General features: G+C 41.5%; 1 protein-coding gene across 4 annotated transcripts in view; it reads left to right on the top strand.

Moving 5' to 3' along the window:
• STXBP6 (syntaxin binding protein 6) overlaps nucleotides 1-25,754 on the top strand; it is a 250,429-nt gene that overhangs the window by 53,130 nt on the left and 171,545 nt on the right. The window lies entirely within an intron of this gene.

Genomic DNA, 25,754 nt, shown 5'->3' with positions numbered 1-25,754 from the left:
TTAAAAATAACATTTAAAAAATAATAAAATTGGGGCACCTGGATGGCTCAGTTGGTTAAGCGTCCGACTTCACCTCAGGTCATGATCTCGTGGTTTGTGAGTTCGAGCCCCACGTTGGGCTCTGTGATGACAGCTCAGAGCCTGGAGCCTGCTTCAAATTCTGTGTCTCCTCCTCTCTCTGCCCCTCCCCTGCTCATGCTCTGTCTCTTTCTCTGTCTCTCAATAATAATAAATAAACATTAAAAGTTAAAATAAAATAAATTCAAATTGTTTAGTACAATTATGTGAGTCCTGACAGCCCAGGATAGCCAAGCTTTGTTTATTCATAGAATTCTATCAGGAAGTCATGGTCTCTACCCAAGTAGCAGTTATTCTTCACTAACAACTTGATTGAAAGAACTTTTGTTTTTCCTCTTAGATTAACTTGAGCTGAGACTTCTTATAGCTATCAAGAAACAATACGCTTTTTATTCCCAATATTCCTGTAATCGTGAGATCAGCCACTAAAAAAAAACCACTTAGGAGTTCACTTCTCATCTCTAACTCATGCATTAGAAGATATTATTTTGACATTATTGAAAGAAATTCATTTTTGCTTAAAAGAACCTCCCCCACTTCCTTGACAATCTTACACAAGATGATCAGCCTCATTAATAACCTAAGATATGCACATTTTAATAACATGCCATTTTTCACTTATCAGATTGGCAAAGACTGCTAAGACTGATAACACCCAGTGTTGGACAGGAAAAAGGTAATCTCATACACTCAGGAGGATTAATTACCATTAGTACAAGACTGTGGAAGGATATTGCACATACCTATCAACATTGTAAATATGTAGCAGTTTCTAATAAATATTTGCACTGATGCACAATGGATTTCTGTTGCATTTTCTTATTGAAAAGTTGGAAGGAGTGTGATTATCCACCAATAGGACACTGGTCAGATGAGACATATTTGTGTAAAGAAATATATCACATTCAACATATTTTCAGGCAAAAAAAAAAAAGCTGTAGTACTTACAACATAATTGGAATTAATTCTTTTTTTCTTTGAATTATATATGCATAGGAAAAAGTCTAGAATGTACAACATGCTGTTGATAGTTATCTCTAAAGGGTAGGTTGATACCCTTCTGTTTTCTATTCTATGCATTTTTATGCTGCTTTTGTAATTAAAAGAATTGTAACTATTGAAAAAATGTATGTGTAGCGTTTCTTGGCCATGGTGCAGTCTGGTACCACGGTACACTCTGAACTGGGGGTACAAAGATGCATGGTAATGAGATTTGATACTGATCTCAAGGAGTTTACAGTCTAGTCCGTGACCATGGGAAGACATTCATCCCATCATATCTTGTGGGTACTCTGATAGAAACTGCAAAATCTTCAGTAGGATTAAGGGTTAGTGTGATCAAATGGAGAAAGAGAAATTGGGTATAGAAGAAAGGAAGCCATAGAGGGGGTTTGAGCTGAATCGTGAAAGATTTGTTATTTGATCTGGAATTTGAGAGGCGATTAGATGGTAGAGGGAACCAGGAAGAGTAAAAGTGTGGGCGATGGTGGCAGGCGTGCATGTGGGAAGTACCAGGAGGTGTCCTGGAGGCCGCACGTAAGTACCTATAGAGGTGAGTGGTGTTATGGGGGAGAGGGTGATGACCATGCACACAGACAAGAGGGGACAGGATTCCGGCCTGGGAGTCAGGAAATTCCTGCTTCTGCCACAGAGATGCTGTGAGAGTCTAGATAAAGTCATTCCCGTCTCTGGACCTCAGTTTCCTAATCTGTTTGTTGGCAGTGTTGGACTAGATCAGTGACCTCCTGTGCTTTTACTTTTTCCTCTCTTCAGATATAGAACCTTTTAGTCAAAGAAATTATACTTTATGTTGGGAGCAAGTAGAGCAGATAAAATCGGAACTGGTTTACCTGAGCTATTGTAGTTGGCAGGTGGGAGGTGATGATGAGGCTCCCCGCCCACCCCGCATCCTCAGGCTTCAGTGGGGGCTCAGGGGGAGCACGAGCGCAAAACCCTGGCCTAGCGGAGCAGGAGAGCCCCTTTGGGTCTGAAGCTTTGATGACTGTGCCACTAAGCTATTTTGATGTCACCGCTTCCTTCACCCTTAGATTTGTTTCCATTTTGGCCTAATTTCTTCTTACCCCAAGTTCTGCGGCACATCCATGTTCAATGTAATTTCTCATTATATCCAAAGTACTTCTCTACTTTATGTCCATCTTCTTGCCATTTTTCTTCTCTCGTATCTCTGATTCCTTATTGATTTTTTTTTTCAATTTTCTTGAATTTGTGTGAACAGGTTGGCCTTTTCAGGACACAATGGAAATTATAATAGTTAACACTTACTGAGTGCCTACTGTGGAAGCTGTTCTAAACATTTGGCATAAATTATTTCATCCTCTTGACAGGTTTTAATTATGAGGCAGGTGTTAATGTCATTATTATTTTACATATGAGGAGACCAAGGCAGGCACAAAGAGGCAAATCGTGTCATCAGGCCAAAGAGATACAGTCCTCAGAACTGTGACTCGAGCATAGGTAAGCTGGCTGCAGAGCATTACCGCTTAACCATGGCCTAACCTTTTTTACTTTGACTTTTTTAGCTGACAATTCTCAGGAATGGTGTATTCCCATTCATTCAAGTGTCTTTGTGTACTCTGGGGCTGTCTCTGCTCCCTTTCTTTCCCCCTTCTCCCCACACCCCCTGCCTTTTTTAAAAAAGTTTATTTATTTACCTTGAGAGAGAGGGAGAGAGTTGGGGGGGGGGGGGTGCAGAGAGAAAGCGAGGGAGAGAGAATCCCAAACAGGCTCCGCATTGTCAGCCTGGAGCCTGATGTGGGGCTCGAACTCAGAAACCCTGAGATCATGACCTAAGCTGAAGTCCTAAGTTGGATGCTTTCAACTGACTGAGCCACCCAGGCACCCCTCCCTTTCCTTTTGGAAAGAGAGAAGCAAGAAAGCCCTGTGTGATGCCAACAAGATAGTTAAGGTTTAACTGAAACTCACAAGAGAAGTGATTTGGGGATTCTTGTTTTAAATGGATTTCTTGGGATGTGAAGGGGGAAATGAAGCTGAGAGATTCAGGCAGAGCAAGTCCTGTTGTGTGATTACCAAGGAATTTGGTATGAGTCGGGAAGGCAAGGAGAAAAAGGGGTAGAGCCAGGCATTTGATCCATCATCAAAGTCAAGAGATAGAACATCATTCCTATTTTTTATGGTTACTTTACTACCTTGAAAAGCTAACCAACTTTAGAGAATGATTTCTTCTTTTTGTGTTGCCATGCAATATTAACCATGTGCCAAGGTAGTCTGAATATAATTACCTAAAAATAAATAAGGAGGAATCTGTACCATTGTTGATTTGTGCTAAGTATATTGTTGTTACCAAGATATCAAGGAAATAAAGTAAATGAATAACCAAATTCTTAAGGACTAAAACCTTTGAATTGCAAAATGTTGCCGTGTTTACTCAGCAGAAATAAATCTACTCGCTGGCTTAGAAGCATCGAAAAACATTAACGTAGAAGCTTTTGGCCAGTGTTTGACTTATTTTATAATAAATAAATTTTAAGTATAGAAGATATGTTTTCAGAAGTAAAATTCGCATAGATATGTTACTGCTACCCATAAAGTTACAAAACTGTAGGAAAACTCAGCTATTTCTCTATTTGGAGTAGGAGTAAGAATGGGTCCCAAATATGGAAATACATGTCTAATTTATATAGTAAATCTATACATAGAGATCAATATAAAGATTTCTGTCTCTTTGAAGCACTTTTCTTTCCACTTACTATGTTCTGAAAGTAATGTTCAGATTTATAGCATACATAGTTTAAAGCAGTTTCTCAAGTCTGGTGTGTGTGAGATTTTTGAAAGGAAAGCAATATAGTAAGTTTATTGGGATCTCAGTATACATTTTACTTTAGAACAGATGTTGGAAACAGGCTAGGCCTTCTAAAAGGGGACAGTATGAGCTGATAAACATCCAAGGCATTTAGCTGCTCTGTTTCTAAGTTAGCTTTATCTAGGTGGTTGGCCTATGGATAAATCCCAAAGATAGAAATTATATTCCCAAGAATCTTATTTTCCAAGAGCTGCTTGATAATTCAGATATCCCTAAAAGAAAAATAAATCTTTTTATCTATTTTGTTAGTGAGTCCATGGGAGTTCAGGAAAGTATTTTCTGTAAAATGTCTACAGTGACAGAAATTGCATCTAAAGGCCCAGTACAAAACCCTACCTTTTTTTAAGTAGCGTTTCCAGATCTCCCTAGTGGGAATGAATCTGTATGGATTTATTCATTCATTCATTCATTCAACAAACTATTATTGAACACCTACTGTGCAAGTTAAGCATAGTGCTTAACACCTACTATGAGAAGTTAAGCATAGTGCTCGTCTTCCCAGAAATCATGGTTTGGTGGAGAATACAGAGTAAATACTCAGAGTTAATAGTATCATTACTGCTATAATGGGTGCGTGTAGATCTGGGAAGACTTCTTAGAGAAAATGCTGTCTAAGCTCAGTAGAAGTTAACTGGGTAAACAGAGAAGATTATGGGCATGATCTACAAAACAGAGAAATAACCTTCTGAAGGCAGTGAAAGAGGCACAGTGGTTCTGAAATGGAAAGGAGTTCAGAATGGGTAGGGCTTGGAACATGAGGGAGGGAGGAAATAGTGGTCAGAAGAGAACCTACAGAGAGAAACGGTGGCTCTAGAACTCTGAGAACCTCTTCAAACCCACCCTCCTGATAGCCTTGGTGAGCCACTGAGGTGATGGCAGACATTCTATAAAAATCACAGTGGTTACTATGTATGGAATGTGCTGGAGGGAGGCATGAGGCCATCATCGTCCAAGGTCAAAGTGATATGCAACCCAATCCCATAAGACCACTTTTAGGATTTATTTCTGGGAACCACTCCTGGTAGCAAGTTCTGTATCAGTCAGGGTTCAGTCAGAAAATAGATATAATGCTAATATTTCAAATTGGACACACAGGTTCTGGGAGGGCTGAGTGGGTAGTAGAAGCAGAGGTCCTAGAGATTAGTAACTTCAGGAAGCAGCTGCCATCCCTAGGGCTGGGGGAACAAAAGAGAATGAGTGTGGCTAGCCAAACCTAAAAGCTCAGAGTAGAGATTCCCATAGAACTGCCAAGGAGGTGCATGGGCCTCTGGGGAGGGATTGCCTATGGCTGGGCTTCAGTCATCAAGAGGGGTTTGTGGCTTGTACACAGTGTACTAAAAGCGTGGAGAACTAGCGCCGTCTGCTACTGCAGAGTCTGAAAAGAGCTGGAAAACAGGAAGAAAAGTTCTCCCCACCTCTGCCTTCCAGTCCCATGACGGTAGTTCTCATTGGCAGAATTTAACATGAAGCCAGTTGCAGGGGATTCTAGGATATGTGGTTTGCAGACTTCTAGCTCCAGCATCACAACAGAATACAAAAGGGTGGGCTTGGGCTGAGAGGCAGCTGATAAGTAATCTACCCCAGGCATTTTAGGAAAGGAACTCTAGCTTCACTGTAGGAAGTGGATTGGGGGCAGTCCTGGGTACTGGTTGATCAGTTCAGAGGTTGCTACCCAGACAGGAGGTGATAGCACTCTAACTTAGGGCACGGACAAGAGAGAAAGGGAAGTGAGTAGATGTGGAGAGATTTAGAACATAGAATTCAACAGAATTCAGTGAGGGATGAGGGGATAGATCAGAGGGAACAAGGAGGGGAGGGGTTCAGGAAAGAAGCTTGCATCTCACATAGGCAGATGGATGGTGGTGCCGTTTACCGAGATAGGAATATAGGACTGAAACTGTTTAGGGGAAGATGATCCATTCAGTTTGGGGCTTGTTGAGTCTGAGGTGCCTGTGGCTCATCCAGGTGGAAATTGACTGCAGATATCTGGTCAGAAGATGTAGATGTGGTATGTTTACAACCTATAGGTGGTACTTGGAATTTAGGAATGAATGAGGTTACCAAGCGAGACCATAAAACGTGGAAAAAAGAGTGCATTGGGCTAAACCTGGAGGAATAACATTTTAGGAAAGAGCAGAAATAGTGGAGCAAAGTTTGTGCAGGAGACCGAAAGAATGGTCAGAGAGATTGGATGAAAACCAGAGTGCGTTGCAATTCCCGAATAATGTGCCAGGCACAGTGATAAAGCCATGCACCTATGGGACCAAAGGGAAACACCCACCACAGGCTGGAGAGCAGCTGTGGGAGGAAGAACTGTATTGGGAGGAAGCCACCAGGTGCCTCGGGTGCCACATTGCCACTTTGGAGCTGGGGGTGGATGTAGAGGATACGGGGTGGGGGCAGTCTAACCAGCTCTGTAGCCAGAAGTCCTGTGTGAGCAGTAGGGCCCTCGTGGCTGTACAGTCATGGAGAAAAGGCGGTTCCGAGAGATGTACTTGTCTGTTACCAAAGTTTGTCTTCTAGGCATTCTTTTTCTTTCTTTTTTTTTTTTTTTTTTTTTAGATGACATCCTTAGTGTAGTTTGATTTTATGGGAATCATAACCTTGAATTGGTTGATTTTTCCCCTTACATAAAGTACAGAAGTCATCTTGCATTAATATGTCTTTTGACTGGATTTGTTTTGCCTTTAGGGGTGATAAAAGCTCAGTGAGCTGGGCATCTAACATAGGCAAGGAAAGTTGTCTGTTTAACTCTGAACTTGCCTTCATTTTACTATTCAAGCCCCTCAGAAACAACAAATTACACCTTCACACTGATTTAACTGTGCTCTCCAAATGACCTGTGTGAACTGATTTGGACAGGTGTTAGACCTAAGATATGAATAAAGAAGGTGGGACAATTATGTGCAGATTTGAAGTCATTCACCAGTGTTCATTGCTTTCGGTAAGTTTGTTTTTGTGTTGTTGTTGTTGTTGTTGTTGTTGTTGTTAACAGGTAACTGCAACCCTTTTCACTTAAGGAAAATAGGAGTTTTTCATAACCTTGTGTATGAGCTGTGTATGCCCAGTGAACCCAGGCAGCTCTGGGCGCTTCCTTTCCTCTCTCCCCCTACGTCTGACCACCCTTGCCTCAATCTATAGATCAGTTTTCTCTGCAACTTTTGCTTCTATGTGATCTGTCCTCTCCTCTCTGCCTCTCTCTACATCACGACTGACACAGCAGCTCCCACTGCTGTTTGGGGATTGGCTCGGTTTACTTTCACAGTCTGACCCAGCTTATCTTTTCAAGGCAGCCATATTGTACCAGATTGACTCTCCCTGGGTCACAGGCCCTTCCCTGTTGTACTCAGCTTGCACTGGGGGACGTATACCCATGTGGTTCATAAAAGCAGGAGATTGGGTAGCTCCCTTCTGAAGCATAAAGTGAGAAGCAAAGAATCCTGGATTGTGACTTATTCAGTACACTCCTTCCACTCCTGGCCCATAACTTGTTTCCTACACACAGTGCCAAAGATTTTCTCTTATAATGTAATCCACTCATAGGCAGAATTACACATTCACTTACCCTTTCCCCAACAGAAAGCATCCCAAAGTCACAGCTGCTACACTGAGCAGTCAAGGGGCCACTTAGAAAGCATCATCCAACATGAATCCACAATTCTCAGCGATGTCCATTTCAATTAAAGTCCTCTCACAATTAGTCTAGCCGTGGACTGGCACCCGGAGGCCAAATATTACATGCAACACTGACATACCCTGTGTTCAGTGGTGGACATTCTTACTGTCTTAAAACAGGGGAGAAGAAATTTCCACCTCTTAACCTAGCTATGAGAAAGACACATCATGCATTGGTCACTGGCTCAGCCTATACTCTGTCTAGTAAAATAGAGCCCACATCTGGTGATGGGTGGCCTCCTTGCTGGCATTCTAGGCCAGAGGCTTGGAAATAAGGTTTATTGGAGGATCCCTGACTCCTAAACCTTTGGCTTGTTGCCTCACTTCTTTTACCACAAAATGAGTTCCCTGATCTGCAGACAACTACTCTAGAGTTCTCTGTAGCGTGTAGCTGCTGTTTTCTAACTGTGCCTTTCCTTGTTAAAATCTGGTTAGAGAGGGGTTTGATTAGTTGTTTGTTTTTTTTTTTTTTTAATGAATTCTTCAGTATTTGATGATGTGACATTGAATAGAAATATCAGCCCAGTTATGCATCTCAAACCAGAATCTTTTTGAATTTTTTCCCTTCAACCCTTGTTAAGAATTTAGAGCACTCTAATTTTGTAATGGAGTAGGTATCTATGGGGCTTGGATTCTGTAATCAAGCTTGTTTATTTCTGAGCTTTCTTTCTTGGCTAATTTCCATGTGGTTTCTAAGTTAATTGCATAGGGGAAAAAAACCCCAAAATTTAGTTTTCTGCACTGTATTGACATGACTTTTGCATTTGCATTTAATCATTTGCACTTTTTCTATCTCAGGAAGTACAGTGAGCTGTCTTCATATTTATATACCGTAGAGAACTATCAGATAAATTAGGAGTAGAATTAGAATAGAGGAAATCAGCATAGTCATTTGGTAAATAAGCATCAAGGAGTGCTGCAGCCATCAACTGGCACCAGATAACTTCAAACTAAATAAGGCATTGGAGTGTGTGTGTGTTTAAACATATGTTATTTAGTCTTAATTTAGCTAGTAGAAGTTCCTGATTCCCAGCCCTGCACTCTTTCCCTTCTGTACATCCCAGCTTTTGCTAGATGGGTGTTGAGCTCACCATTGAGAAACCATTCCATTAACCATCACATTGATACAACTATCCAGAAGCATAGGGACATATCTGTGTTTCAGGAAAACTCACACATGACCCACATACGGAGTTAACGGACTAATTAAGTAATGATTTCTAGTTAGGTATTTTCATATAGCGAGTAAAAGAGATGGTGATGGTCCTGGGAATGATCCTCTGGCATCACGCAATTATGACTCCCCCAGTATTTTTGAGATGAATACAGAAATCTAAGAAATCTGCATGGGCTATGAGTGATTAGATGTAAAAGTTCTTGGAAAAAAACAAAATGCAGATCTTATGTTTAGGCTCTCCATATGAACCAGAAGAGAGCGGTGGTTACCAAGAGCACCCTTGCAGGGTCAGAACCCCTTCCAGCATAGCCTCCTGACCATGCCCACCCTGCTGTACTTCCCTGTGCAGTGGTTATCTTGAGTTCTAGCACAGACTTGGAACATAGTAGATACTCAATGAAATGTCTTGTTGAAAGGCTGAAAATATGAATAGGTAACATCTCAGCCTTCAAATTTCAGGAGAACACTGATTCTTGAAGGTTCTGTGTAGAGATTAAACAAGATGCTAAGGAAAGGAAACTACTAGGCTAGTGTTTTAAGAATACCAAAAGAGTAGATGAATATGCCTCTTTGAATGATGTGACATAGATTAGAAGTATCCAGTCAGTGGATGCATTTCAAACCAGAATCTTCTTGGATCCTTTCAACCTTTTTAAGAATTTAGAGCACTCTAGGGGCACCTGGGTGGCTTAGTCGGTTAAGCGCCCAACTTCAGCTCACGTCATGATCTCGCAGTTTGTGAGTTCGAGCCCCACGTCGGGCTCTGACAGCTCAGAGCCTGGAACCTGCTTCAGATCCTGTGTCTCCCTCACTCTCTGCATCTTCCCCGCTTGCACTCTCCTGCACACTCTCTCCCTCTCAAAAACAAATAAACGTTAAAAAATAAATAAAAGAATTTAGAGCACTCTGATTTTGTAATAGAGTATATCTACTCTTGTTCCACCTTCTTAGGGTAAGTTCTTAGCAGTACAATTGCTCTTGTGCCTATTTTCAGAGCTTTTGATAAGTTTAACCGAAGTGTCCTCCAGAAGGCTATACCAGTTGGCTGTATGCAAGACTGATGGAATCCCCACCCTCTACATTTCACCTTATTACAATCATACTTATGTCTCCAGTGCCTGCTTGGTGACACTTGGTGAGGGTAGGGGTGTGTGTGTGTATGAGAATATAAAGAGTTTCTAAAACTTCCAAGATGACTATGTGACAAGAATATTTGGCTTGTTTTGGTCTATTTTGATCCACTTGGTTTAATTCTTTAAAATTCGTGTGATGATTTCTTGATCTCTGCTTCATTCTCCCATAGGGCAGTACCTTTTTTTTTTTTAACTGTGCTCTTCCTTTCTTACACAGTTTTTACAACTTTCCCAGTCATGCTAATTAGTATCCATACCAGATTCTTTGGAGTCAATAACCAGAGAGGAATAAATTAGAGAACAGGCCAGAGTCAACAAAAAGCAAGGGCATTTTGGATGATGGTCAGTTGACATTATTAAGTCTCAGTTTAGACAAAAAAATAAAGGGGCACCTGGGTGGCTCAGTCGGTTAAGCATCCGACTTCAGCTCAGGTCACGATCTCGCGGTCCGTGAGTTCGAGCCCCGCGTCGGGCTCTGGGCTGATGGCTCAGAGCCTGGAGCCTGCTTCGGATTCTGTGTCTCCCTCTCTCTCTGCCCCTCCCCCGTTCATGCTCTGTCTCTCTCTGTCTCAAAAATAAATAAACGTTAAAAAAAAATTAGGGAGTGGTGGGGACTGATGACTTTGGGGATGCATTATAGAGATGGTGATTGTTGGGGGCAGGTGCAGGCCTGATGCTGCCAGATCCTCCCAATTTTCAAGAGACACTGGAAATTTGTTTCACATAAAATATATATGCTTTTAAATGTGCATGGGCCAAGAAAACTTACTCTTACAAACTACTCACTTATGTGCTCAGGTCTATCCATGCCTACTTCCGTTAACAGGTAGGGGGATGAACGCTTTGAAAGAAAGCAGTTTTTCTTTCATCCCCTGCTCCTTCCCCTCCCCCCATCCCCACCGTGGACAGTTGAGTTTATATTTGTCTCAGACACCTTTTTCCTGTGGCAGCTTCTCTGGGGGCATTTCATTTTCCCCATACTTGTACCCAGAGTTTCCGCTTGCTGTTCTGAAAATGTGTAAGGGCTGCGCAGAAATGTGTCCCTGAGGTGTCCTTAGGTGAGGGTGTGTCTTTTGGCTGAGGCAGTCCAGGGCGTGCCCCTGGTGAAGATCAGAGGTGGAACCTGAGGCATATGTTCTAGGTCATCCACTCAGAGCCAGCCACTTCTGTGGCTTTCCATGGAAGTTGGATCTCCCTGTGTAATCCGTGCAGGCAGACCTAATTACATTCTTTAATTACATTTCAAGGGTAAGCTTAACAGAGTTAAGTATCTCCTCATCACCAGCCTCTGAAGGATTAAAATACCTGCCTCTTCTGCTGCTGTGGAGCCGAAGTTTTCCATTCCTCATTTAGTCTGGCGGTTGTCTCTTTTCCTTGTCTTTCTTCTTGACCAGACCTTTTTTTCCCTTGAATATTTTTAATTCACCTGTAATCTCCATCTCTTGCGCAGAGCTCAGGTCATAGTAACTACTCAGCAAATGTGTGTTGAGTGGAGAAGGACAGGGACTGTCCCTAGATGAAATTTCTTTGTCACCTCTGATGGTACAGAACAATATGTGCCAGAACAGAAATAATCATCAAAGCCAAACAAACATCCTCTTAGAAGGCTTGGAGAGCGTCGGCTCCACGTTATTTGATTTCCTTGTCTGATGGTTAGTGGTGAATGATAGTGACTACAATTCTTGATCCCTTTGCCTAATTGCTGAACCCACAGGACCTGTCTAAATTGATTTCTTTTCAGCTACTGCATTGACTTGTTTACTTGTTGATTGTTTTTGCACACTAGAATGAAAGCTGCATGAGGGGAAGGATTGCGTAGGTCGCGTTCCCCTCTTTGTCTGGGACAGTGCTGAATATTGAGTGAGAGCCTGTGTCTTATCCTGGCTCTGTTCTTTGTGTCTTCTTTTCTTTTCTTTTCTTTTCTTTTCTTTTCTTTTCTTTTCTTTTCTCTTTTCTTTTTTCTTTTCTCTGTCTTTTTCTTTTCTTGCTCTTGTTGCCTTTTTTTTTTTTTTTATGTCTATACAATTCCTCATCTTCCTTGGGTCACAACACTCCATCCACGTTGGGACAGGCATAAATTGGCTCTGTCATTATTTTACTGCTGAAGCTGGCAGGCAGTTTCATATGGTAAGAGGGACCCAGTGGAAACAGGACAAGATTACAGGAGGAAATATCCTCTCTTTCCTGGCCAAGTCCAGCAGAGTCAGCAAGGTAGGTAGTTCCCTTCTCTGAGCCTTGTTCCCTTTACCCATCAAGGAGAGGCAATACCTCCGTACCTCCCTTCCCACAGGGTGGGAAGATGCCATTTGAGGAAAGCTTTGTAAAATGCGCTGTGATGTGCACATGCTTTTGCGGATGTAGGAGGACATGCTTGCTTCCATGTTTGTCTGCCTTTCAAGGACCAGGACAACTCAGGTGGGAGGAGGCTGACCCAAAGAGCTGATTTCCTAACCCCCTCCTCCAACACCACAGTCTTGTGAAGTGGCTGATACTATCCCATTTTATTTTATTGCATTTTATGGTATTTTATTTTATTTTTTAAGTAGGCTCCACACCCAAAGTGGGGCTCAAACGCACGACCCTGAAATTAAGAGTCCCGTGTTCTACAGACTGAGCCAGCCAGCCGCTCTGATGATATCCCATTTTAAAAATGAAGGTATGATTCTTAGAGATACAGAATTTAATTTAGGATTATTCAAAAAGTAAAGGCAAAGGCAGAGCTCAGACATAGATCATCCAATGACAAATCTAGCCTTCTTTTCACCATCCAGCGTCTGGAAGATTAGAGCATGGGAGAAGTGGCCATTGTGCCTTGGCCCCAGATTCTGGATCCACATGTGTTTTGAACATCTCTGTAATTTGTTATCCTGTAACACCATAAACTCATACTAGTGTTAACCTGAGTTAGTATTAGAGTAGTATTCAACTGATAGATTTTTCTTCCCTATCAAACGTCACACAGTTAGTTAGGTCAGAAGTTAGTTATTTTTTGGAACATGCTGATTAAAAAAAGGGTTGACACTGAATGACAGAAGAGCTGATTAACTAGGGCAGAGCCTGCATTTACATATGGACCTTGAGCCTGACCTGGATTTACAGGCTATCCTGTGGCATCCCAATATATAGAGCAGGATGCCTGCCTACCTACCCATTCCTCTCAAGTGAGCTTGAACCATGATTGGGTGCTGGAGCCTAACCAAGGCATTCTATTTTCTTGCTCCTAGGGAGTCTCAAGTGAACCTGTAAAGACTCTTCAGTTACCCAGTAGGACCTTGTGCAGCTGCATGTGGGAATCAGGATAATTCTGGCATTTCTGAGAGCATTTTAATAGAGCACTGATTACAGATTGCAGGCACCTGGTGGTGTTTTTGTACTGAGGCTGAAGGGTGCAGTTCGAAAGACCAGAACTGGGCTTGACAGATTCCTATTTTCCTATCCTGTTGGTTCCCAGGGTCTGGGAACCCTTACAACAGTTGAACCAGGCTCTTGGCATGGTTAGCCTGCACTTTCAGGAGACCACCAGTACTAGAGCATTAATTCCCAGGCAGATGATGGTCATGTGACTTTGCCCAAGGCGTGTTCTCCTTCCAAGGGCTCAGAGCACTGAGACTGTAGGAGGAGCTCCTGTTAGTTGGGGTCAGCACAGAGCCCTCCCTGTAGCTTGGGACTTGGCCAAAACTATTCTGTGCTTCTTAGACTGTCTCGGGCTGTTCCACTTGGGCAGGCCATCATTGCTTTTGGCCTTGACAGCCAAATGAGAAAGCACAAACTGTGAAAAGTCAACAGAATAAAAAGGTGATAGCCAAAAGTTGAGGTTTTGAAATCAATGGGCTAGAAGTATTCTAGTCCAATACTTAATTTCATGCCAATTCATAAGAAAAAGAATGAATCTGAGAAGAGTCCTCCCTGTGATAAATGAGGTTTTTCTCTCTCTTTTCACCTCCCTTCTGGCATACCATGTGCTCACACCTTCCACAAACTTGGGACGGCTCTAGTAACTCGACTTGAAAGAGCATTGCAGCCAAGCAGAGAGCAGTGGCTAGCCCTAGTCATGGCCTTGCTACTCTACTTACGTGATTTGGGAATTTCCCTCCGGATTTCAGCTTTCTTACGATTTAAGAGAGAGAATTGTTGTGCTAGACAGCACGAAGGTCATTTCCAGCTATGAAAATTTTTTAAGCCTAAGAATGCCAGCATACTAACTTCTCCATGCCTTTCAGCTGACGTATAAGCTGCTGGTGGGTAGAGCCCCCCAAAAAGGTGTCAAGGAATGGTTGTCAGTTGGCTCATCTGGAAGGTCTTGTGGAGATCCTTCTCATTAAGTCAATTGAATGGAATTCCCCTGGTTGGCCTTTTACTTTTGTGAAGCCCATGGCATTGCCACCAGGGAAGCAAATAGGGTTTCTTGAAGCAGTAGCAACAAAAGACAGAAGGCACAGAGAGAGTCTGAGGGAGGAGGCAACAAGGAGGGTCCACGTTGTGTTTCTGAAATGCCAGAGGCGGGTAATACAGCAAAAGGAAGTGGAAAGAGAAGTTTCCCTTGAGAACCAGCAGAAACCTTTGATATGTGTGCCTTTCATATTTAAACCTTTTCCCGTTTGGATAATAGCCTACAAGGTTCATAAAACTGCCTTGTGGCCGCCATCCAAGACCCTCCCAGGAGAGGGCTCCTGTTGTAAACCGCTGGTCTCCCAAGGAGGGTCCTGAGCAGCTGTGATGAGACTTTGGGTGGGCATTGTCCTGTTTACGGAGACAGACCTATTATAGACTCTCTGCTGCTGTGTTACCAACTCCCCACTTTTTATCTGTGGAATCAAAACAAGCTCTATTCTGACTAGACTACGTGATCCTCTTTGCCAACCACACAGCATGACATGCATAACCGAGATGAACAGATATCCAGAAAGAATGACTTCAAACTACAGCCTGATGCATTATCTTTGTAGCTGCTGGGCAGAGATGATAACAGTATTTTGTCCCACCAGAAAGCAAGGCTGATCAGAAGGAAAACTGTGAAGGAGATGAATTGGTCTTGATTTACCTAGAATGCATTTCTGTCTACCTCACCTATCCTGACCTTACTCATTTCTTCAGTGAGATAGTGAGGAAGAGCAGACCACTGGAATCACGCTTCCTAGGTTCAAATCCCTGCTCTGCCCTTTTAAAGCTGTATGAATTAGAGCCACTTATGTAACTACTCTGAGCCTTAGTTTTCCTCTTTTGTAAAATGGAATCTTGCCCTCCGCCCCCACTACAAACGCATTAATGAGGATTTGCAAATACCAAAGTCCCACATCTAAATGTATACATCTCGAGTCAGAATTTGAGACAGCTGATGGGGAAAGCTTTTGGAGGCGCAGTGGGAATGTTTCTGGCACCGATCAGATCGTACCACACAGGTGCACGATCATGAAGTTGACCATCAGGGAGACCGGTTAAAGTTAAAATCACATTCCTTGGCCAGATCCTTGTGAGACAGAAGAGTTTAATGACCTTGTTGAAAATCTTATTTGAGACATCAAAGGGCAACGTGCCTTACCTTTTGAATTGACTTGATAAATATGTATAAAATGGGTACAGGACATGCCACATTTCTCCCGTGTCCCCCATTATTGTGAAGGACTTCATGTCAGGGTGTAACTCTGATAAAATACCAATTACAGAAATTGTTGACATTCTCTCAAGAAATTATAAAGTGATGATATTCTTCAAATCAGAGATTCAAGTAGAATTTTAGAATTGATGTTAGATTTAGAGATTATTTTGAGAAGCTTTCCTCTGATTTTTAGAAAATATGTAAACTTGTTTCAGCTATATTTTAGGTTTTTATAGGTTTCATACACGTACAAAAGCCTTTTGAAAAGGCTTATTATCTTTTTGGGGTCATATTCCACATCTGTTCTAAAATAGAAGTAGCTGAGAGGCGCCTGGGTGGCTCAGTTGGTTAAGCGCCTGATTGGGCTCAGGTCATGATCTTGCAGTTTGTGGGTTCGAGCCCCGCATCGGGCTCCATGCTGATAGCTTGGAGCCTGGAGTCTGCTTCGGATTCTATGTCTCCCTCTCTGTCTCTCCTCTGCTCGTGCTCTCTCTCAAAATAAGTAAGTAAGCATTAAAAAAAGAATAATAAATAATAAAATAAAATAGAAATAGCTGAACCAAGAGAATTTATAACTTACCTAAGATTTAAGTCAACAAATACCTGATTTTAATAAAAGTTTCATCCTATGCTTGCTGGAGAACTTACTCATTGGTTTCTTTGTTTTTAATGGTTGATATGTTTGGTCTTTTTTTTCTTAATCCATAACTTCTGTATAAACTTCTGTGAATCACACCCCTCCTTTAAGAGGAGAAACTACTACCTAAGTCATTGTTAAATGACAGAATTTCAGCTGAGTGAATTGAAAGATCCAATTGGCTTTTTTCAATGATTATGAGCTGGGCAGCAGTCTCATCTAACAATAGGAAGTAGCTTCACCAAGCTAAGAGAAAAGGCTTTTAAGGGCAGATAAAGGGCTATGAGAGAAAATTATTAGCAAATAATGAAGTGTTGTTTCAGGCAGATTGTCCTCCTAATGGTATTGGAAGGATCCTATGGAGTGCTGACCAGGCAATTCCAGGTTGACCAGTTAACGTTAAGCTTCTGGGGGGTTGAGACAGCAGTTAGGTTAGGTATTAAGTCTTGGTTTGCTGAAGTGGGGGGATAGCACAAGCAACTCTGGCGCCTGCTGTCTCCTTTTCAGCATCTTCCACTTTGTTTCACGTATGGGTTTAGTGTTTGCCTCACTTTTCTATCATCAGTGCAAGTAAAAGAAACATACTAATTTAGCAAGCAGTGCAGAACATAGCACATAATTAAACTGTTTATTTTCACATTGTCTATCCTCATGTGGCTTTGTCCCTATTCGGTTGGAATAGATTTGTCAATTGCCAGTGTTGTCTGCTATAAACAATGCTCCCCAGGCCAATATATTGTTTTCTTGGTTTGCCAACTAGCTGTTGGACACCACAGTGACATGAATGCTCAGAGATTGAGACGTGCCAACAATTTAAGCTGCTTTCAATTCTCTTTCTCTCACAACCCTTTGTTCTTTCTTTGATATGATTAAATTCATTTTTAAGGCCTGCTCACATTTTGGGTTGATAATCCTGTCATAATCCAATGAGTACACCCCAGCCTGCCCTTCCTAATGGTTTGTTTCTGCCCATTACTGTGGAGTCGGTATATGGGCACTGAAGAACCAACTTAACTAGTCATTGGAATTTAAACTTGTGAATGTGGCTTATTTCTGGCAGCTTTTTTGTTGTTGGTGGTGGTGGTGGTGATAGGGTTTTTTGGCTTTGTTGTATTATTTGTTAAAGTTTTGGGATATAATGATTGACAATAAGGTTAACAAGTCCACCCACAATATAAATAAACTTGTGTAAACACAGGTCTTGGGGTCTGGGTGTAGAACAGGGTTTGTTCTTTGGATATTAAACCAACAAGAATAATGTGCTTACTGAACATATAAACACGGAAAGAGGAGATGAAAATAGTCTAGATTTATAACTGCAGTAGACGTGAGTCACTGGCTTTGGAGGATCCTGTGAACATGATGTCTCCTACACAGGGAGGGGTAGTATATACAGGAAAAGAAAGCCAACCAAGTCTCATAGTATTTGGTAGCCTGATGGTGGGGAAAAACTCCCTCTTCCCTTTCCTTAAAGAGTTAAACTATATTTTAGGGTTTGTTTGGTTTTTGTTGTTTGTTTGTTTGTTTGTTTTTTTAGAGTTTCATATACTTAAAAAGTGTAAGTAAGCCATGACCAGGGGGGACTGTGTATGGTTGTGCTGTTTTTGCACTGCTCCAAAGGTGTGTGTGTAAGGGAGCAAGTGCAAGCTGACGTGTGGCTCGTGTTGCATTCACCAGGCCACGGACACTGGCATGGAGCTGCGTTTGCTCGGAGGAGAAGGGGCCATTTTCTTCTCACAGAAATGGCTTCCGGGCCTTGTCATTGTGAATAGCATTTGCTCCTTTTTCTCACGGCTTTTTGAAAGTGGGAATTTATCGAGTTTCACCTTTGGGATTCCCAGCACCATGTCTGGACTGGAGCTGAAAAGAGGCAGACCAATAATTAGATCTCAATAAAACATATTTTGATATGTCTTCCAGTTTGAGGAGAAACAGTGCACCTCAAAAACAAAATGTTTAGAGGAACACTGTAGTCAGGTCATAACAGAATAAGAATACTGCCCTGCAGAATTGATTTCTGACCAATTTCCTGGCTTCAAAATCCAGAGATATTTATGTTAACATTTAGGCAAACTTTTTTTAATACATTTTTTATACATATAAATACACACATATAATTCATGAGCTCATTTTCTGTTTTGTTCACTTCCTTGTTTTCACTCTATTGTGTTATCATTTTCCACATCAGTATCTGTAGCTCTGTGCCATTAATTTTAAAGACTATGTGATATTCTCTTGGATGATGCGCTATACTGTATTTAACCAATGAAGATTGGCTACTGATAGATATTGAGATTGTTTCTAATGTTTGTCTCTTAAAAATGAATCTGAAGTAAGCATGCATTTATAGTACATACAGGCACACAAGCTCACATCATTTTCTTCCATTGTGGTAGAATTTCTGGTTCAAGGAGTTCTAACTCAAATATTAATTTCTGTGAGTGAAATTATAATTTCTTCTTAACCCCTGGACCAACCGAGGTGGGTTAAAAATGGCATGGTTTACCATTCATAAAAACACATACCTAAAAAGCCTGATTTATAATCTTAAAGCAAACTTTGGGAGATACATTTAGCGGCTATCTTGGTTCCACGCTTGGAATTGAGCATGGAAGTGTTTTTTGTAAATCATGCAGTGCTATGCAAACCTCAGTGACTCATTACTAGGGCTCTACAGAGTATCTGCCTTATACTCTCAAAAAATGTTTATAGAGTCTTATTTTATAAATATTTCATTAAATGCAGAGGGAAAACCCCAAAGACAGTGGTACTGACCTGGTTGTATAGCAGAATAAACGAGGAGATTATCAAGAAAACAAGTCCAGGTCCTTGCCCTTTAGATCGCCTCTGTGAACAGGTCCTAGGTACCTCATTCGATGCTGATGTACAGTCCTTGTTTGGAATTTGTCCTTTATGGTATTTCTATGTCTGTCTACAAGTATTTTTCAAATGGAAAGAGAATATTTTTAGCTTTTATTCATATAATTTTTATTTTCCTGTTTAGAAGTTTCGGGTCCCTCAAGGATACTTTTTAGAGGGTTTCTTTTGTTTGTTGTTTTGTTTTTTGTTTTTGTTTTTTTGTCTGGTTGATTGGTCGATTGTTTTGGGATACGACTTATTGACTTAGTTCTGATCTTTGCAAGCCCTGTGAAGTCTTAAATGCGAGTTCTTGGTCCGCCATTCCCACCTGGTTTCACAACACGCAGCCCATTCCACAGCCCTTGTGTCTGCCATGAAGAACAATGGACTTAACAGTGATTTCAGTTTCCCACTTTGAATGTTACCACCAGATTAAAAGTACCTGTCTATTCTAGTAGTATATCAGACTCCCTCTTTAGATCCCACTAATGCAAATTTTTAGTTTAAAGTAGTAATTGAACTACATGGAAAAATTGGCTGGTGGACTGAGATTTTTATCTGATTTATTTAAATTTTCTTGGGGCGCCTGGGTGGCGCAGTTAAGCGTCCGACTTCAGCCAGGTCACAATCTCGCAGTCCGTGAGTTCGAGCCCCGCGTCAGGCTCTGGGCTGATGGCTCAGAGCCTGGAGCCTGTTTCCGATTCTGTGTCTCCCTCTCTCTCTGCCCCTCGCCCGTTCATGCTCTGTCTCTCTCTGTCCCAAAAATAAATAAACGTTGAAAAAAAAAATTTTTTTTTAATTTTTTTTCTACATGCTTGCATGCCATAAAGTGACTGAAATTTTCATCTTGAGAACTATCTTATCAAGGAGTGAAGTCTACGTAGAAATTTTGTATATTTGGTATCAGTAACTCTTACTTGAGTAAACTTTTATAAAGGTAATTTGACCTCCAGTTATCTCATTGTGCTTAATATGTGAAACCATTAAAAAATAGACTTTTCACCGCGTAACACATTGCGTGTTTTCTAACTACCAGGTGAAGTTCTTGGATTTTGGAGCAAAATGAACATTTTTACATTATTTTTAGGTTTAGTGATTGCTCGATAACCTCTGATGTGTAACATTTAGTGTTTATATACTGTGGAGTTGACAGGAAGCAATTTAACATTTCTCTACTTTGGTTTCAATATTTATAACGTTGACCCATTTCTTGTCAAGGTAATTGTGTTTTCCTGTCAAGACCTGAGGCTTGGAGAAGAAGCAAATACAGTTAACCTGGAGTTTTATTTATTCTTTAGAATATTACATTGGGCAGCATCGACGGACAATTGTGAACCAGATGGGATCGGTACTGGGGCCCTTTTAGGAGGCATCAGAATCATTCATGCTAGAGATGATGAGAAACCTAACAAGGCAGAAGATGCAAGAATGAGAGGGATTCTGATGGAATCCAGTAAGGTTACATCAAATCCACAGGACTTGCAGGGTAGAGGGTGGGGTTTGGAGGGGTGAAGGAGGACGCAGAGTCTAGGTTAACTCTCGGTGGAAGTGCTCAGATGGCAGCTAGATAAATGGATTTAAAGCCAGGAAGGCGGTGGAAGCTGGATGCATGATTAGTGTCTGCAAATTAAAGTTGCATTTGTAGAATTTCAAACACAAAGTGGTAATGATAGAAGTCCTTAGAGAGTAACCTTACTTCTCTTATTTCTAGGTTATTGGAGGTCACCTCACCAGAGTTCACATGCACTAGTAAAGACCAGCCGATTCTCCCCAAAACACTTCCAGGGTGACATCACTTTCACTCTTTACTTGGAGAATTTTGAAACTTGATATCAGCTTGTTATGAGTGCATCTGCCTCAGGGTCAGGTTATATTAACTGGTTAAAGACAGTGGTGTCTAAAACCAGGGATTCTGGTTATTCACTGCCGATGGGAATATACTACCGTAGAGTCCAGAATACTTGTATTGGCACAGCTAGTGCCAAAATATGATCAGAAGATTGCATGCTAAACATGAGGCCTAGGGGAGTATGGGTGGCTCAGTCGGTTGAGGAGCGTCTGACTCCTGATTTCAGCTCAGGTCATTCCAGAGTCGTAGGATCGAGCCCCGTGTTGGGCTGTGTGCTGAGCATGGAGCCTGCTTAAGTTCCATATTCTCTCTCTCTCTCTCTCTCTCTCTCCCCTCCCCCCCGCCTCTCTCACACAAATAATTTTTTTTAATTAAAATAAAAAATAAACATGAGGTCCAAACAGGGAAGTTCCTGAAGTTAGACAAATCTGTTTACCTTGATAATATTAAGCTAAATAGATCACTGTATCTCACCAAAGGAGCTCTTGGTTCTCAGGTGAGAAATACTTGAAGCCTGTAGGCTGTACCCCCTGTCTGCATGATAGCTGCAAAGGGAAACTGTGGCTAAGGGCATCTGCAGTTTTAACTTGCTGGAGTCCCTACCACTCTTCCTTATCTCCTGACCACAGAGGACATGTATCCGTTCCATTCCTGGAAACCAAAGACGTTAATGTTGGAGTGAGAAACATCTGCCCTGTGTACCCTTTACTCGTGTACGTCAGCTGCTCAGCTCTGAGGTCATAGGAGTTTACAGCTCCTTCTCTGAAGGTTAATCTCATTTCCTGGTTACTTGTGGGAGTGGAGGGCTACCTCCCCACAGCAGCCATGTACTAAGGCAAGTGGATATGGATTAGGTGGTTTACAGCAAGAAGATAAATTAAAAAACCCTGGGAAGGATTAAACTAACTGAGATTAGTTTCTACAATTACCACTTAAGGCAGCCAGCTCCTTTGACTTGCAAATCATATTGTAGGTTGGTTTCTTGGATGGAAAAGCTTTGTAATTATAGCTTATAGAAGCTGTGGACCCGGAAGAGAAAAAAAAAAAACTTCCATGGGATTGTAGGGGAGGAAAAATAATTTTGCTTCCCCCTTGAGTTCTGAGCTGAGACTGCTATAATAAAAGACAGATTAATAAGAGAAAAACAGAAGTCTATTAGCACACATGCCTCATGGATACATGGGAGATACTCAGGGAAGAATGAGTAACTGAAAATCCTTAGTATTCTAAATCCTTAGAATTCAGGATTAAATACTGTCTCCACAGGCAAAGAGGAGGTAGGCCTCTAAGGGGAGAGGAAATGATTTTTAGGAGAGATTGAGTGCACCCTTAGAAGAACAGATGGAAAATATGAGAGTTTGTGAAAAAGTCTGTCCTGGATGTGGTGCCCTCTCCTAGTCTCTCCTGTGACAAGAGCCCATCTTCTCTGGTTGATGAAACTCTGGGAGAGGGGATTTATTGAGTTCCTTTTGGAGGATCTGTCTTTAGCAGATCAGGGGAGTTCAGACAAAGCCTCTCCTTGCATTTGCTGCTTTTCAGATGCCTTCTGCCCCAAATAATCAAAATATTGAAGTTGCCTATTTTGGGGCGGCATGTCCTGCTACGTTCATTATGATGTAGACTAGAATACCTGCGGTCATTGGTGTTGTATCCATCTTGTTTTCTTACAGTGGGGTCCCAGTCTTGGGCTGGACATTGATTTACCAACAAGATGTAAGAGTTGATAAAGCTGCTTGCTTGAATCGAGAGAGAAAATCCTGTTACATGGCTTCCTGTATTCTTTCCGAAGAATACATTTCTTTCCATTCCATACTTCCTTGTTAGGCTGTTGATTTTTAAATTAGGCATCAGGATGGCTGCATGAGAACCAGTTAGAGAATTGTTTAAAATACAAATGCCAAGATTCTAATTTGGTGGGTGTAAAGGAGGGGACCAAGAGTCTGCATTTTTTAAAAGCTTTTTATGCTGAATTCAGATGTGTCCTCAGGTTGGGAGACACTCTCATAGATTCTTGCCATGAAACTGCACAAGTACCCTTTTCCCTTTCTGATTCTTTTCTTTCTGATCCACTGTACCTTCCCATTCCCAGGATGGTGTTAAAAAACATGCACGCGTGAGCCACACAGGTGGCTCAGTCGGGTGAGCCTCCAACTCTTAATTTTGGCTCATGTCATGATCTCATAGTCGTGGGATCAAGCCCCATGTCAGGCTCTGCACTGAGCATGGAGCCTGTTTGGAATTCTCTCACTTTCTCTCCCTCTGCCCCTCTCCCCTGCTCACTCACTCTCTCTTTCTCTAAAATAAAAAAAAAAAAAATTTCATTTGTTAAAACAATAAAAAACATGCACACATGCCTGCCATGGCATACACATCCCACAAAATGCATCCAATAATCTCCTACTGGTGAGTTTCCTGAGGGCGAAGCCTATAAATTCATCATCCTTGTAACAATACAGAGCCTTTCGTAAAATAGACCGTGTATCCATATTTAGAGAGTTTCAGACCATGAATGAGGAAAAAAGCCGTGGTAAAGTTGAGTTTCTCTTTTACAAATCCCTTCTGGTATGGATGGCTACATTTGCTCAGCTTCTACATGTTCAGAGGGCCTTTTATTTTTCATGCTATAGCAGAATTAACTAAAATTTTCTAAGAGTTTATTATGATTCAGACCCTAGAATAAGTGATTTGCATGCATTGTTTCATTTAATTCTTTCAACAGTTCCATGAGGTGGGGGAAGATCTAAGTTGCAGTTAGTAAGCTGAGGGTCTGGGATTTTAAGAGATTTATCCAGTCACGTATAGGTCTTCAGTGTTGGAGCCGGAATTTGAACCCAGGTTTGTTTTGATTCTAAAACTTGTGCTCAGTGAAGTTCCTGGTTTTATGTTTCCTGGTTTTTGTCATGTTTTGTTTGTTATTGTTCTTGGCTACTGAATATCAGTATAAAAACAACAACAACAACACAGTAAAAGGTCATTTCCATGTCTTACCAGTTTCTCAAAAGAAGAACAGAATTTTCTAAGAGTTTGGTAAAACAGGCATATTCCTTTTTTTTTTTTTTTCTGGCAGATTTTACACAATAAAATGATACCTTTTTATTTCTTTTAACCACAGTTTTAGAAAAATGTGAATCCAAAATAGGAAAACAAAAGCCATAGCACAGTTGGGAAGGCACTGGTCAGAGAATGCCTGGTGAGTTTGGGGATATGACATGCTTTCGGCATTGCTTCTAGAACGTTGGAAGCTGTTGCGCTCCCACTGGCTCGCTTTCTCACTTGTTCCCAAAGGGTGAGAAGCGAGAGGCCTTTTTTCTCGCTCACTTTAAAAATGTCCCTGTAAATGATAACACGCTGCCTGGGAAAGTCACAGGGTAAAATCATGGGGGTGTCGGGGGACGTTGTGTTTGCTAACTTCTGGGAAATTGCAGGCTATCAGTCAGTGGTCAGCACACTGAAAACCGGGCCCCCTACACTGTTGTCATTATGTTCTCAGCCAGTGTGAGGAACCTGGTGGCAATGAGAAAATGTCATGACCAGAGCACAAACGGATCTGAGTGTAGATCAGTATAATATGCAGTGGAGACATAGATGGGTATAATAAAAAACAACACTTTGTATTCTTTACTCTTGGTGCCACTAAGAAAACCTGTTCTGTTACAAAATTGAAAGTAGGAGATTTTTTTTTTTTCTTAGCCAGAGGATTGCTCTCTTTAAATATATCTCTTTTCTACGACAGAGTTGCTGATGGGTAGCTATGTTGGTAGCATTTGTGAATCTTGCATTGGGAAGAGTGATCCCATGGTTTTCCCTCATGAAGCAAAACCTTTGATGTAGTCAGCAGTCAACTCCTGGAGAACAGGGACCACGTCTTAAACATTTCTTGTGTCCCTAATGCTGAGCCTAGAGATGGCACGTAGTGTTTGTTCACCAACCGGCTCAATTTTACAGCAGGCTGACCAACTCTTTGAGCTGCTGTTACCATATTTGGCTGTGCTGTTGACCCGTTTGCGCTCTCTCTGAATAGTCTGTATGTATAACCCAAGTGACCACCCCACAGGCCCCGTCTGCACCTTTAGTTCTGATTTGCTGGTTAAACAAATTTTGCTTAGTGATTGAGACACAGACTGTAACTAGGATGATGGCATAGAAAATGTCTCATCAAGTTGCTGTTGAGGTTTTTGGATAAAAGGGTTAAAATTCAGAATGACCTTGAATATAATGGACACAAATAAGCAGAATTAAGACCATTAAGGAGGTATAACTTCTGGAAAACTAAATATAACATGGGGCTGTATATATGTGAGTTTGGTGGCAGGGAGAGGAGGGACTCATTGTATGAGTCAGCAACATACTGCTTTATCTTCTTAATTATTGGGCACACACTGCCAGTTACCCACAGGAGCATAACATGTGGGCACTGCCGAGTAACATTTCCAAAGTACTTGGCATTAGTCAGACATTTTTTTTTTTTTTAATAGAATTTTCTGTCCACTCTGGCTGGAGAAAAATGTGGAGAATTTGTCAAGGGTCCAGAGCATGGCAACTCTATGCAGAGGAGTGCTGGAAAAGAGGACCCACTAAAAGAGGCTAATAAATAAGGATTAATTATTTAGCGTGATCCAAAGCAGCCTAACGGGTGATTAAATTAATGGTCTTCCGTAGCATGTATGGTTATTATGTAGAAGATGATATAATTATTTCCACTGTGAATAGAATTAGGGAAATGGATTTACATTAGAGTTAAAGGAGATTTCGAGGCAGCATTAAAGAACTTCTTGATTAAGGATTGTTGGACAGTGGAAAGACTTCTCAACTGGAAATGTGAAACCATGTTTCTTACAAACTAGGAATGGGGGTGCGTACCGCCCTCCAGTTACCATTAGATGCAGTGGGGGTGGAGGTTGACACCCTT

The sequence above is a fragment of the Felis catus genome, chromosome B3 (genome assembly GCF_018350175.1).
Source record: "Felis catus isolate Fca126 chromosome B3, F.catus_Fca126_mat1.0, whole genome shotgun sequence".
Classification (NCBI taxonomy): Eukaryota; Metazoa; Chordata; class Mammalia; order Carnivora; family Felidae; genus Felis; species Felis catus.
Note: the sequence above shows the minus strand (reverse complement) of the source record. Positions and strands in the feature narration are given on the sequence as shown.